The following is a 16,354-nucleotide window of genomic DNA, read 5'->3' as shown; positions in this document are numbered from 1 at the left end:
CGAACCTTTGGTCAAGCCTGAGGAGGTCAAGAAGTTCTCAACGAGAATGTATGAATTGCATCAATGGTACATGCAAATTACCAAGACTACCAATCGAGAGTCCCTCATGGTGAAAGTCAAGAAAGAGCATTACTTCAATGAGACAGCTCTGTCTGTTGAGTATACATAAATGTTTCAGTTATTCAATCAAGACGCACTCGACAATTCTATTGTCAGTTGCTATTGTCTGTAAGTGATTTCTTTCTATAATTTAAGTCTCAAGATAGCTGTAGTGCTCGTTGATCATTACTTGTAATTATCCTCACTATATTCTTTTCTGTGGTATTATGCAAGATGAAGATGTATGAAATGAAAAAAGCTGGACGCTATGGCATTGGGTTCATTGACCCAAATACCATTAATGAACAGACATGGACATATGAATGGTATCGAGATGACGTAGAGAAAAACAAGCTAGAGTTCTTGAAGCGCCTCAATACCAATCGAGATATACTACTTCCTTACAACTTCCAGTGAGTCACACTATCTTGTACTACAAATTCTGTTTTTGCTTACTAGCTAGATGTTAATAAGTGTATAGGGTTTAGGGTAGTTGATGAGTGTTATGCACATGCCCGCTTAATTTATACATGCAAACGACGTATGCGCATGCAGGTACCACTGGATCTTGTTAGTCATTCAAGTTGAAGAAGGAATAGTTGAAGTACTGGACTCACTACTTAAAAGGCTAGTGACTACTCAATCGTGAAGGGGATAGTCGACAGGTAATTTCAATCATTATTGAACTATATGTCGGCCTCTTTAGTTCATCATTTCCTGATATCAACTAATTAATAACTCCTTTATTCATTTTCTTTGCCGACGGGCTTGCCAAAAGTTCATCAAAATGGTCCCAGGCAAATGGAAACAAAAGTTGTATTGGTTTCAACCCAGGGTAAGTAATTAAGTAGTACTAGCTAGCTACCATCTCTTTAATTCTAGTTTCAATACCATTAATTATCATGCTTGATTAATTATTATATGATTGGATTCTATTCTCGTAAAGGCCATGAAGCAAGCATCGGGGACTGATTTATGTGCATACTACATTTGCGAGAACATTCGCATGATGGCTTCCGAAAGGAGCACATCTTCTAGACAGCTATGGGTACATTTGCCAGAACACTATTCACAATTTTACATCATTATCGATATCTAATCACACAACTAATACATGCATATAGATCCCCTTCTTAAAAGTTCAATGAGGTGCGGGATAAGCTCCTACCGGAGGATCACGTACGAGCAATTCAAGAGGAAATAGCGGGATTTTTGCTCGACCAGGTCATAGATCCCAAAGGAGAATGCTATTACCAGATACCGCAGTAATGCCTCCATGTATGAGAAATTGTGTACAACAAATTGTATATATACATGTGTATGTGTGAATGGTGGTGCGAGACATTCGATGATATATATATAGAGAGAGAGAGAGTAGCACTATATATATATATATAGAGTAGCACTATTCTGATCCTAGGATCATTATAATTATTCTGATCACAACTGCCCTATAAGGAGGTGCGGAGATGTTCCTGGATTCGAAAAGAAGCCCACCTGAACTTCGCAGAAAAAAGATCTCCTCGGAGCCCACCTTATCCACTACCAGTGCTCACCTCCCCCCTGCATCCTCCCACGATCCTCCTCGACAAACCTCTCGCCGCCGCCTCCTAACCCCGGCGCACCTCCTGCCGCTGGACCACGGCCCCGACGCGCTTCCCGCCGCCGCCTACCCCGTCCCGATGCTCATCCGCCGCAGCCTACCCCGGCCCCGACGCTCATCCGCCGCCGCCTACCCCTACCCCGACGCGCATCCGCCGCCGCCCATCCCTGCCCCTATGCGCCTCCGCCGCCGCCCACCCAGCCCCGACGCACATCCATCTGCCGCTACCGGTCTCCACGCGCCTCCACCTACCTCTCCTTCGATGCGTCGTGGCGGCGGCCACCAGCCGCCTAACCATCGACGTCGTGTGCCGGTGGCCACCACCCGCCTCGCCACCACCACTCTGCGCGGTTCACCTCCACCAACCTGGAATTGCCCCACCTCTCCACCTGCACGCAGAGGCGCCGCCCCCGTTGCCGAACCCCTGCCTCCGCTTGGCTCCATCCGCTGCAGCACACCACCTCTCCTCTACCATCCACCTGCCTTGTTCATGTCCACAGGTGACCTTCTCTACAAATGCGTACTGACCTTCTATCCAAATGCATACTTGACCTTTAATTTTTTTTGTGAAGATCAAAATGTTGTGTTGGAGAAGGTCAAGTGTGTTATGTGTATCCGGCCATCCTCTTGCAGTCAATCCCGCCCGCGCCACCGCCGCTCGGCTGCTCTGGCCTCCCAAGCCGCGGGTCGCCGCTCCTGCACAGTCTGGGCCGGCAACCGCCGCGTAGCAGGCTCGTTACTATTTTCTTCCTTGGTTAGGGTAAGGTTCAGTTCAGGGCTTCAGGCAGCTGACGGTGGTTCTTTACCTTGATTTTTGACACCGAAGGATTGTTACTGCTTCATTGGTTCAGGTAAGGTTCTGGCAGCCAGCTGTGATTTCTGACCTTCAATTTGCTTGTGTGTCCAGTGTGTGTGTATACATGTGCCAATGTTTTATATACTATATTGGTGCTGAAATTAAGTGCAAGATGTGCAGATTTTGTTTTCGATCGTAGCATCCGCGCGTGAATCTGCAGGCAAACTCCCTTTGACATTTTGTTGTCAACTGTGGCACAATTTGTCAGATAGAATATGTAGATATTTCTTCCATTGGTGTCCAAAATGCCTGACACATACATACAGGCACTTTTGAGTTTAGATTTTAGTTTTGTTGTGCAATTGGGCCATACTGGGAACCCCTAAGGATCGGAGAAAACTCCCCGCACAGTATGTTTTCGCATTGGATATTTTGTCAGGCAGTTTTGAGGTATGTTTGGGGTAGTTCTAGGCACTAAAGTTTTTCTCCATGCTGAATTTTGTGTGGCCCAAGGTTTGCTCCTATCCCTTATATATCATAGTAAAAGAATCATAGGCATATGTTTGGGGTACAAACGCATACCGACCTTCTCTCCAAACACATACTTGACCTTTAATTTTTTTTGTGAAGGTCAAAATGTTGTGTTCGAGAAGGTCAAGTGTGTTATGTGTATCTCAGCAAGTTCAAATAATTTGAACATGCAAAATGTAGTGTTCGAGAAGGTCAAGTGTGTTATGTGCATCACCTCGCCCCCACTGAATCTTCTGCATTTTTTGTGTATTCTTCAAAAGTTTAGGTCATCATGAGTTGCTTCGATTGAGTTACCGCTATGAAAAAGTGCACCTTAGAGGCAGGTATATGTGTGCAGACCGGGAAGGACGACGAACCATGCCTGGTGCCGCTACCATCGTGAACAGATGGAGGAAGAAGGTCACCACAGAGGCAGGGAGAAGGTCACCATAGAGGTAGGGAGAAAATCACGTAAGGTGCAGGAAGATTGTCAGAGTGCAGGAACGGGGTGTGTGATCTTTGTGCTATTTTTGGGGTGCAAATTAACATGGGTATGCGATCTCACATCCTGTGTATTCTTGAGATGGCCTCCCTGAGCCTCAAAATTATATTGTCGATAAATATGATAGTCCCAATGCTACAGTCACGTGTAAAGAAAATTAGATATATACATGTACACAGCCTACAACAACTTTACGGGGGGGGTTGATGGATTATTCAGTGGTTGCTGCTGCCACTATTGATTTTTTCTTGAGAGGGTCTTCATCACCGTTCAAATAATACAGATGTTTCTTGGTTGCATCTAGTTCCATCGCTCCACCACAACACTGATTCCTAAAGCTAGATCTTGCTTGTAATTTTGTATTCTTTTTTTTCTCTTTTCTGGAAAGCATTTGCTCTGAAATCCGGATCCCATCATGTAGCTTTGGCTATTCTTGAAAACGTGGAGAAAAATGTACATGCTCTGTAGGTCAAAATTTTGGCTTTAATTTATGTTTTGCGAAGGTAAAAATGTTGTGTTCAAGAATGTCGAGTGTTTTATTTCAGCAAGTTCAAATAAAAATTAAACATGCAAGGTAAAACATTAGAGAGTTCCGATTTTTTAAAACTTCAAGTGACAAACAAATTTGAAAAGGCTAGAAAAATCACTTCAAAATACTAACAAGAAAAGGAGTGTTATCTTTGTTATTGAATGCAAAAAGAAAAGTTAATGAAAGGGGAAATGCAATTTACGCATTTTCTAAAAGAACTAAGAAGTTTCAATTAAAATAATAGAGTAGTTCGATTTTAATAAATAATTCCATTTTTTTCGTTTCTATAAATAAAACCAAGAAGTTCAAATTAAAATAACGGAGTATTCAATCTTAATAAAAAAACATTTTCTTGTTTCTAATAATAGAACCAAGAAACTCGCATTGAAATAATAAAACAAAATTTGTGTATAACTAGGACTTTTCTGGTTACTAAGGAATAACACCAAGAAGTACAAATTAAAAAATGAAGCTATTTGATGTTTGTAAAAAAACTTAGATTTCCCAAATACTAAAGATTGAAACTAAGAAGTTCAATTTTAAAAAATGGAGCAGTTCAATGTATATAAAAAAACTCAGGTTTTCTCGTTACTAATGAATAAAACCAAGAAGTTCAATTGGAAAAAAGCGGAGCAGTTTGATATTTATTTGAAAAGTCGGATTTTTTCAGTTACTAAAGAATAAAACCAATAAGTTCAATTTGAAATAATGAAGAAGTTCAATGTTTCTAAAAAACCTACAATTTTCACATTTCTAAAAATACACAATGAAGTTCAAATAAAAAGGGTAGAGCGGTTCAATGTCTATAAAAAACTCAGATATTTTCACGTAACAAAGGGAAGTTCAGATTGATAACTGCCAGAAATTCACGTACTACAAGGTGTGCATTTTGTATGAAAAAGAATAAAAAAGCAAAGACTAAAACTTTTGTTGCTAGAATTTCAAGTGCTCGGCCCCCGAGAAAGTTCGAAAATTCTTGTGAGAGAGGTTGAACAAAAATATGTGAGAGAAGTTCAAGTAGAAAACAGCGGGACGTTCAACTACTACACGGAATGCGTTTCAGATAAGAATATAAGAATAGAAAACCAAAAGCTTAAAAAGTTTGTTGCAAGAAGTTCACGTGGTCCTCCGTGCACGGTTCAGAATTAATATTGCGGGACATCCGACCTCCAATTACATGTTTGAAAATAGCAAAATATGACGCCCGACCTTCAATTGCGTGTAACTCAATGTATGCACAAAAATGTGACAAAAGTTCATAGTGAAAACAATGAGAAGTTCAAGTACCGCAAGGAATGCATTTCAGGTCAGAATAAAAAAGTGTAGAAAAATAAAAGCTTAAATGGTTTGTTGCTAGAAGTTCAAGTGCTCTGTCAGGGGAAGTTCAGAAATTCTTGCGAGAGATGTTCACCTTGTATTTCCATGTTCGATTTTTTCCGTATAAAAATCAAATACAATTCTTTACTCAAAATATAAAAAGGTGAAGTTCATATTGAAATAACAAAGAAGTTCAGAGTTTATTAAAACCTAGGATTTACTTGTTCAAAAAAAAACACAACGCCTTTTTTGCACTTTTAAAAACAACTCATAAACGAAAAAAATGGTTGCTAGAAGTTCAAGTGGTCGGCGAGGAAAAGTTTAAAAAAATATTGTGAGAGAGGTTCACCGTGTATTTAGATGTCCAAAATACATAAAAAATATGTTGTTTTTTGTGTTTTAAATTAATTCTCTCAAACCAGAGAGAAGTTCAAAGTGATAATAACCAGAAGTTCACGTACTACATGGTGTGTATTTCATATAAGAAAAAAAACAGTAAAGTGAAACTAAGTGAAGTTCAAACAGACATGCCCCAGAAGTTCAACTACTTCACGCAGTGCAAAAAACAGCACGTCAAAAACAGAGTGAGGTTCAAATAGACATGCCCGAGAAGTTCAACTACTTCACGCAGTGCGTTTCCATTCGAAATGAAGGCAGAAATCATGATCTCGTCATTTCTCTAATTTACTTCAAAACGACAGGAATATCATTTGTGTAAGTTCAAGTCCTCGGTCGGAGAAAGTTAAAAAATATATTGTGAGAGAGGTTTGTACAAAAAGAATATCATTTGTGTAACACTGACGAAATGGATGAGAAAATTACAAACGAAAATACGTCACAGAAGTTTAACATGAAAACAGCAGGAAGTTCGACTACTATAGTGAATGAATTTGAGATGAAAAACTTTTAAATTCGTCGCGAGTATGAAAAAACGATCAACACGAGAAAATTGCGTGTTTACATCAGCTTTCCATCGGTATATTATTTGCTCAATTCCGATGAGTGTTTCGGTGAGGGGATCGAGAGCTATGGGCAAAAAAAGCACGTGAAAAACAGAGTGAAGTTCAAGTAGACATGCCGAGAAGTTCAGGTTCTTCACGCGGTGCATTTTCGAAGAATCTGTTTCGCGATAAAGGCAGAACGAATGATCTCGCCATTTTCTAAATTACTTGAAAACGGCTAGGAATCAGAGAAAACCATCAACATGAAAAAGTTTTGCATTTTCCTTAGCTTTGCAACCGTACATTATTTGCCCCATTCCGATAAAGTTTGTAGAAATTACGGCGAAAATACGTTTTTAGCTATTTTCAAAATTGACTTAAAACAGTAAGAAATTGGGAGAAATAATACATACCAAAACATTTCTCATTTCCTCAAGCTTTCCAACGCCATATCATTTGCTACATTCGGACGTACGGTTAAAAAATTAGCTTGAAAATACGAACTCGGTGCAACTTGGACCGTTTTATAAATCACATTTAAACCGTTCAAAATTAGAAAAAACTTTCAACATGAAAAAGTAGTGCATTTTCATAAGCTTTCCAACGCCATATCATGTGCCTCGATTGGATTAGCCGTTTAGAAATGACATCGAAAATACGAACTCGGTTGTTCGATTTGCGAAATTTTACGATTTTCCAAATTACTCTTTAACCGTAGGGAATTAGAGAAAACTTTCAACATATGGAAGGAGCGGTTTTGCAGCAGCTCTCCAACGCCTTATTATTTGCCTGATTCCGATAAACGGTTTTAAAATGCGATCGAAAATACGTTTCGCGTTTTTTGTATGAAGAAAAAACGGTTTTCAAAACTGCTCTGAAACCTCTTATATTTTGCTAAAAATTTAACTTGGTCATGATACTGGTGTCCATAGCTTTCCAACGGTATATCGCAAGCCCCATTTTGGCAATGTTGGCGGAAGTTCAACCTAGCACTCGGAGAAGTTCAGATCGAACAACTCAGGCAGTAAAATTGCAAAAAACACAATTTCATCATGACCCGAGAGCAAAATCCGCCAACGAGCGAGATTCCTATTTAATACCGGTATTTAGTTGCTAAAAACATTTCTAGATTACACTAACATCATATATAACACGACTAACCAGAATAATTCGCGGGGGAAGCCACGATTGCGAAGATAGCCCGAAGGTCGGGTTCGTACAGAGGGAAGTTCAGGCGCGTTACTCAGGCAGTTCAGGTTGTGATCAGAATATTATTCTGATCCCGTGATCAGAATAGTGTTTATGTATATATATATATGATCGGTTCTACGAGAAATTCTATTTATATATATGCATAACGTGTACAATATGTAGTATCGTAAAATACCAGCAAATGAGAAAGAATTAAGTGGAAAACACAAAATTAAAGGAAAAAAGAAATCATGAACCCAAAACCCCCCAACCTTTTAGTACCGGTTGCTGTTACCAACCGATACTAAAGGTCTCCCCGCCCCTGGCGCTCGCTCGTGCCACGTGGTGGCCCTTTAGTGGCGGTTCATGTTGAACCGGTACAAAAGGGGGGAGGCACTAAAGGGCCTTAAGAACCGGTGATAATGCCCGGTTCTGCACTAGTAATTATCAATGGCATATTTTCTAATCTTCTTAAGCTTCAGGCGCATTGCATCCATCTTCAAGCGCATTGCATTCATCTTCATCTTGTGATCATCGACGACATCGGCAACATACAACTCCAATGTCATCTTCTCTTTTACAATTCTTTTAATTTTTTCTTTCAAATACTCATTTTCTTTTTCAACTAAATTTAACTTCTCCACAAGACGGTCGGTTTCAAATTCTGGTTCACAGACCTCCTAGATTCAAATATCTCTATGTCAACTTGATGGCCATAATTGTCATAAATGTGAAATGCAACAAATTTTTATGAAAGATAATTTACCACATCTGAATCATAAAGCGGGCGAGTGCCGATGGGGACGGACATCAAGACCATGGCACTATGTATAAGAAACAATCATACAAAGTAAGAAAATTATATAATATACCAACTATATAAATCATACAATCATACAAGTAACTATATAAATCAAGTACAACATAAAAATTTGAATACCTAATAATAATCTGGATCGTCGGGTTCAATAAATGCTCCAGGATCAATAAATGCATCATCATCATCACTATCAGTAATGACGTGCTCATCATCATCATTAATAAATGCATCATCATGTGGAAGGCCACCTTTACATAATCGGTCAAGCATTGACAGGTCATCTGCAGCAGTAACCTCTTCTAGTTCATGCTCTTCTTGTTCCGGCTCAGGGTGAAGTCGGGTTCACTGTCGCTATCTACTTCAATGTTTTGGGGTGAAGTAGAGCGGTTTTTGAAACATTTTTTGCAAAGATGTGTTTCTTGGAAGAATTCTCCTTCATATGTGTCTGGGTTAATGTGAGGTTCATAATCCTCTTCATTGGGGGGAGGTGGTCTAACACGTGGCGGCACTTCATAAACGACATCCCAACCATTGAGATTTGGATCACTTTGACAGGCCCACGGTAGATAGAAAACTTGGGTTGCCTATTGAGCCATAATATAGACATCGGGAACATCCAAATGGGTGCTTTGTTTGATTTCCACTAGCCCTAAGTGTTCATGAGTCCTTCTAATCTCCTTCGGCTGGAACCAATAACATTTGAAGACTACGACGTTTGGTGGGTTTGCACCATAGAATTGAAGTTCATAAATTGCTTCAACTCTTCCATAATACTCGGTATCTCCTTCGCCGATTGCAGAGACACAACAATTTGTAGACTTTCGGTCGGCCATAGATAGCTCTTGGCCATAGGTACGAAAGCGATACCCGTTGATCTCGTATTTGTCAAATGAACGGACCTTAAAGTCAAAACCATTAGCGACTTGTCTCAATTCGGCGTCCATTAACTCTGAATTAGCCTACAAGTTTAATACGAAAGGGATTGTTGCATTAGCCAGAAATTAGACGAAGAAATGAAATGGTCTAATGGAAATTACCGTTTGTTTGAACCAAGAGATGAAACCGGGATAGCCGCCTCCATGCTTTGCCAGAAGCTCATACTCTTCGACGGAATCCTTTTGGATCACCGCTACATATGAGAATTTGGCAATGTATTGACTGTATCAAATTTATCCAGGAATAAGAGCAGTTCAAAGGAATTATAAGTTGCGAAACAATGTACCGAGAACTTACTCGATGTACGGCCGCACTTATGTTAGGTTGGTGAAGATATACAACGAAATGATCTGCCCTTCTTCGAAATCCAACGTTAAGGAATTAGAAGCACCGCCTGGTGCGAGATCCCCTTTGAATAGGCTGAGGTTGGATCCACCCTTTTTAGGTTCATCAGCATTGTACCGAGGCTTCGGATTATGCAAATGACGATTTTTGGCTTTGTAGTGTGCTGTCATGAAGTTTGCCGCCTCCTCAGTAATGAATGCCTCAGCCATCAATGCTTCAATTCTATGTTTATTTTTACATTTTGCTCGTAGCGTCTTCTGCATCCTCTCAGTGGCGTAGCACCAACAATTTTTACGGGGCCCCCCAATCTTGCCTCGGTTGGGAGATGCAAAATCAAGTGCTACATTGGACTAAAGAAGCCTAGCGGAAAGATCTTCTCTAACTTGCAGATCAACTCCGACGCCAACTCTTCCATTTCTTCTAGCAAGCCAGGCGATAGTTCTTTCGCACAAAGAACATGGAAGAAATAGCTCAGCTCTGCCAGTACTAGCCATTCATCCTCAGGGATGAAGCCACGCAACATCACTGGCATTACCCGCTCAATCCATATGTGCCACTCTTGAGACCATATATCTTAAATTTATCAAGACTCGCTCCCCTGTTTAGATTCGCTGCATACCCATCGGGGAACATCAACTGTTGTTGCACCCACAAGATAATTTCCCTCATAGCTGGCCTTCCAAGATTGAACCATGCCTTTGGCTTCGTCCAGTTCTGCTTTCCTTTCGGTTCTTTCATGTTTTGTAACGGCCTATCACATAGCGCCTCCAGATCGGCTCTAGCCTCAATATTATCCTTTGACTTCCCATCTATGCCGAACAACGTACCAAAAAGTGCCTCGGCGATATTCTTCTCAGTGTGCATCACGTCGATGTTGTGTGGGCAAAGGAGGTCTTTGAAGTAAGGCAGATCCCACAAGCATGTCTTGTGAGTCCAGGCGTGTTTCGAATTATACCCCTTGAAATACCCTGGATGCTCTGGATCTGGCTCGAGAGCGTTTAACTGATCCAGGGTCTCTTGGCATGTCAACGCGGGTGGTGCAGAGTTTTTGACAACTCTACCTCTAATGAAGTTCTTCTTGTCTTTCCTGAACTTATGGCGAGGATCCAGGAACTGTCTATGCATGTCGAAGCAAGAAAACTTGCGACCGGCCTAAAGCCAACAAAACTCAAGAACTCCTTTGCATGTGGGGCATGGGAACCTTCCATGGACACACCAGCCAATGAATAGCGCCTACGCCGGCGAGTCATGCGTCGAGTACATGTACCGGACACGCATTATGAAGTTCTGTTTGCTAAAGGCGTCGTATGTCTTGAACCCATTATCCCAGGCTTCTTGCAATTCGTCCTTCAGCGGCTGTATGTACACATTCATATTCTTCCCAGGATAGTTGGGCCTTGGAATTATCAACGTCGGGAAAATGTTCTTTCTTTGCATAATCTGTCCCGGGGGAGATTGAGTGGAAAGACAAATACGGGCGAACAATTGTATTGGGCCGTCGTCAGACCAAACACACTGAACCCATCCGTGCTGATGCCGACTCGAGGATGCCTCGGATCTGCCGCTTTGTCATCATGAATTGCATCGAAGCTCTTCCATGCGTCACTGTCCAATGTGTGCACCATCATCAGCTTTCCATATGCATCTAGTTGGGTTCTTTTGCCCGTTTTGTGCCATGTCATCTGACTGGCTGTCTCTTCGACCATGAAAAGACGTTGAAGTCTTGGTACGATTGGCATATACCGAAGAACATTAACGGGGATTTTGGTCTGCATCTTCTCACCCATACCGTTGTCTACCACAACATACCTGGATGACTTGCAATTGGGACAATAGTTCAAGTCCGCATACTGAAGCCTAAATAAGGCACATCCTTTCTCACAGGCATGTATCTTCTCATAGGGCATCTTAAGAGCACGGAGGATTTTGTCTGAATGGTACAGGTTTGCAGGTAGTACATGGCCTTTGGGTAGAAAACGTCCAAATACTGTCATCATTGCATCGTAGAATTCTCTGCCCAAGTTGAATTGAGCCTTCAGAGCCATTATTTGTGAGATGGCATCCAGCTGACAAAGCTCGGTGTGCTCGTGGAGAGGACGTTTTGAAGACTCCAACATTTCATTGAAGGCCTTTGCAGATTCCTCCATCTCATCATCCGAGTCCCGAGCATCATCAAAGTCTTGCACCATGTCTTGAATCCCGGTACCATGCTCGTCGGTGCGACGACGAAGCACCTCAGCTCTGGCACGTTGGGCAGACTCGCCATGAAATGTCCACACCGTATAATCTGGCGTAAAACCCCACTTCTGCAGGTGTTTGCCCATTCCATCCTCTGTCCTCTTGTGCCAATTGTTGCACCTGGCACAGGGGCACCATGTTGTCCTCTGGGCATTTGCAAATGCGGCTCTTAGAAACCCCTTGGTTTTTGTTAACCATTCAATGGTCATGTCTTTCTGACTAGTGTGACCGGTGTACATCCACGCACGATCAGCATGTATATATTCATCAGTTAATGGAGTTTGTCACTTTTATTACGTCCATGCAACCTAGACGCTAATAGGTAAAGATAGGTCCTAATCCCACCCGAGTATGTGTAGATTGGGTTCGTTTTCCCATACTCTGCTCTGGATCCGATGCAAAGTTTCGGCAGCACCTCCCCGCTGTTCTCCTGATACACGTCTCGGCAATAAGCAGAGAGGATGTGTACCCGGAGAACAACAGGGAGGCACTGACGAAATTCTGCATCGGATCCGGAACAGAGCATATGGGAAAACGAACCCAATCTACACATACTCGGGCGGTCCATGGATAACGTTGGACAATTCGAAAGAATCATGGTTATAAATATGCAAATGCATGCATATTTATAGATGTAACCCTTTCGAACGGGAGACGCATAGTGGTCACGCATACTGATGATTGAAGACACCTATAGCTAGCAAATTTCATCGGCACGAAGACCGGAATAGAGCAAATGAAGGGGGGAGGAGGAGATGTCATTTGTGCTCACCCACGAACGCACGGGCAGAGCTCGTCGAACACTAGACCCTCGCAGTGACGAAAAAACTGCACATTTAAATTGAAAGATGAGTAACATAGCAATTTTGTTTTTTCCATTGACCTAACTAAATATTTACAACAGGACGAGCGGGTTAGGGGGTTCCTTGGCGCCGATGGAACCCTAAATAGCAAGTATCATCGGTGCGAGATACATGTGGCGCTCGGCGTTGAACACTAGATCCACATCCCACAAGTGAAGCCGGCGCCCGGCGTCCCGAAACAATAGTTCTAGTGGCCGATGAGGGTCGAACACCTTGGCGAATTTGTCTGGCAGCCTCTGTGATGAGGATTAAAGCCAAGTTTTGAAATTTCAAACAACCAAAATGACTTGATCAGTTTGGGTGTTTCAAGTTTCAACACTTGCCTTTGAATCGTCATCGCAGAGGCTGCCAGACAAATTCGCAATGGTGTTCGACCGCCATCGACGCCGAGAACTGTTGCTGTGGGACGCCGGACACCGGGGTCACTTGTGGGACATGGATGTAGTGTTCGACACCGACGGCCACATGTATCTCGCACCGACAATACTTGCTATTTAGGGTTCCATCGACACCGAGGAACCCCCTAACCCGCTCGACCCGGTTTCGTGATGCACCCCTAATCTTCTTCTTCCTCCTCCTCCTCCTCTTCTTCTTCCTCCTTTTCTTCTTCTTCTTCTTCTTCTTCTTCTTCTTCTTCTTTTATTTTCATCTTTCTTCTTTCTTCTTAACCTAAACTAAACCTAATAAACTTAACCTAAACTAAACTAAATCTAAACCTAAAAAACAGAAACTAAATCAAGCTGATACGTCTCCAACGTATCTATAATTTTTTATTGTTCCATGCTATATTATATTCTGTTTTGGACATTAATGGGCTTTATTATACACTTTTATATTATTTTTAGGACTAACCTATTAACCAGAGGCCCAGCCAGAATTGCTGTTTTTTGCCTATTTCAGAGTTTCGCAGAAAAAGAATATCAAACAGAGTCCAAACGGAATGAAACCTTCGGGAACGTGATTTTTGGAACGAACGTGATTTAGAGGACTTGGACCCTACATCAAGACATCAACCAGGAGGGCACGAGGTAGGGGGCGCGCCTACCCCCCTGGGCGTGCCCTCCACCCTCGTGGGCCCCATGTTGCTCCACCGACGTACTTCTTCCTCCTATATATACCTATGTACCCCCAAACTACCAGATACGGAGCCAAAAACCTAATTCCACCGCCGCAACCTTCTGTACCCGTGAGATCCCATCTTGGGGCCTTTTTCGGAGCTCCACCGGAGGGGGCATCGATCACGGAGGGCTTCTACATCAACACCATAGCCTCTCTGATGATGTGTGAGTAGTTTACCTCAGACCTTCGGGTCCATAGTTATTAGCTAGATGGCTTCTTCTCTCTTTTTGGATCTCAATACAATGTTCTCCCCCTCTCTTGTGGAGATCTATTCGATGTAATCTTCTTTTGCGGTGTGTTTGTTGAGACCGATGAATTGTGGGTTTATGATCAAGTTTATCTATGAACAATATTTGAATCTTCTCTGAATTCTTTTATGTATGATTGGTTATCTTTGCAAGTCTCTTCGAATTATCAGTTTGGTTTGGCCTACTAGATTGATCTTTCTTGCAATGGGAGAAGTGCTTAGCTTTCGTTTCAATCTTGCGGTGTCCTTTCCCAGTGATAGTAGGGGCAGCAAGGCACGTATTGTATTGTTGCCATCGAGGATAACAAGATGGGGTTTATATCATATTGCATGAGTTTATCCCTCTACATCATGTCATCTTACTTAAAGCGTTACTCTGTTCTTATGAACTTAATACTCTAGATGCATGCTGGATAGCGGTCGATGTGTGGAGTAATAGTAGTAGATGCAGGCAGGAGTCGGTCTACTTGTCTCGGACGTGATGCCTATATACATGATCATACCTAGATATTCTCATAACTATGCTCAATTCTGTCAATTGCTCAACAGTAATTTGTTCACCCACCGTAATACTTATGCTCTCGAGAGAAGCCACTAGTGAAACCTATGGCCCCCGGGTCTATTTTCCATCATATTAATCTCCCGTCAACAAGTTATTTCTAGCGTTGTCTTTATTTTGCTTTCTTTACTTTGCATCTTTATCATAAAAATACCAAAAATATTATCTTATCATATCTATTAGATCTCACTCTCGTAAGTGACTGTGAAGGGATTGACAACCCCTTTATTGCGTTGGTTGCGAGGATTTATTTGTTTGTGTAGGTGCGAGGGACTTGTGCGTGGCCTCCTACTGGATTGATACCTTGGTTCTCAAAAACTAAGGGAAATACTTACGCTACTTTGCTGCATCACCCTTTTCTCTTCAAGGGAAAACCAACGCAGTGCTCAAGAGGTAGCACAAGCCTAAATTAAACTAAACCTAATTAAACTAAATTTAAAAAACAGAAAAAAAAAGAGGGATGTCACCTTCAGGCGCAGCAAGGGGTGCCGGGGCGCCGGCTCGGGGCGGCCGGGCCGGGGCGGCGGGGTGGGGCGGGGCGGCCAGGGCCGGGGCAGCGCGGCGCGGCGGGGCGCGGCGGCGTGGCGGGTCGGCGGAGCGGCGGGGGCGGCTCGGGCACGGGGCGGCGGTGCGGGTGTGATGAGAGGAAGGGAGAGAGAGGGGGAGAGAGAGGGACGTGGGGCTGGCGGCCTTTTAGTTTAGGTTACAGCTCTTTGCCGTCAGCTAGCGGACGGCAAAGAGCCTAGCTAACGGACGTTAGTTGGCCACTTTCTTTGCCGTCCGCTGGCCGACGGCAAAGATTCTTTGCCGTCCGCTAGCTGACGGCAAAGAAAGTGGCCGTTAGGAGGCCCTCGCTGGTACGCCACCCTCCCTTTTTGCCGTCCGCTAGCGGATGGCAAAGAACTGGCTGACGGCAAACATTTTCTTTGCCGTCAGCTCTTTCTTTGTCGTCAGGTTTCCTTTAGCTGATGTTAAAGAGCTTCTTTGCCGTCTGACGACAAAGATCATGATTCCAGTAGTGAACCGAGGCCAATTACTCGTGGTAGATACTTGAAGGCGATCTCCGGACCTTTACAGACTTGTACTTCAAGAACCACAATCACTCTTGGTCTCTGAAGAAATTCACACCTAACCTTCTAGAGAGTTTGCAGCTCTCAAGAGTAATAGGCGGAGCGTACAAGACTTAGATTCGAGTGATATTGAACCACTATCTAATTCTTCGGCTCTAGGGGTTTTCTCTCGGTGGATTTTAAACTCAAATCGCTCAGAGAGTGGGTTGCTCAACAATCTTCTCAGAATCAAAAGAAGCAGCCGCTGGACAAAGCCGGCGTGGGGTGGCTATTTATAGCCGCAGCCTTCCCAGATGGGAAATGACCATTTTGGACACGCGGTCCAGCCGATGGCCAACCGACATGTTCACAACGGTCGGATTTCGGAGCAACGGTAACATTACTTGAGGAACAAGTAATGCTAACTCCTCGGTCTGAGACAAATCTCTCGCGGTGAAGAAGATAACAGTCTCTTGCTGGCAAGTATTTGCTTGAAACACAAAGAGATTTCTGTCACAACTTTCATAGGATTTGGGTTTAGCATCAGACAATCAAAGTTTTGAACACTACGCCCCTCTTAATAGTACGGTGGTCCTATGAGTCAATAAAAAGAAGAAGAACAACGAAACAAATGCTACATCTTCACTTCGACTTCATTCTCCTCGGACGCGGTCATTTTCTTCGGACAGA

This window comes from Triticum aestivum, chromosome 2D, assembly GCF_018294505.1.
Source record: "Triticum aestivum cultivar Chinese Spring chromosome 2D, IWGSC CS RefSeq v2.1, whole genome shotgun sequence".
Lineage (NCBI taxonomy): Eukaryota > Viridiplantae > Streptophyta > Magnoliopsida > Poales > Poaceae > Triticum > Triticum aestivum.
The sequence above is the reverse complement of the archived record's forward strand: the minus strand, read 5'-3'. Positions refer to the sequence as shown.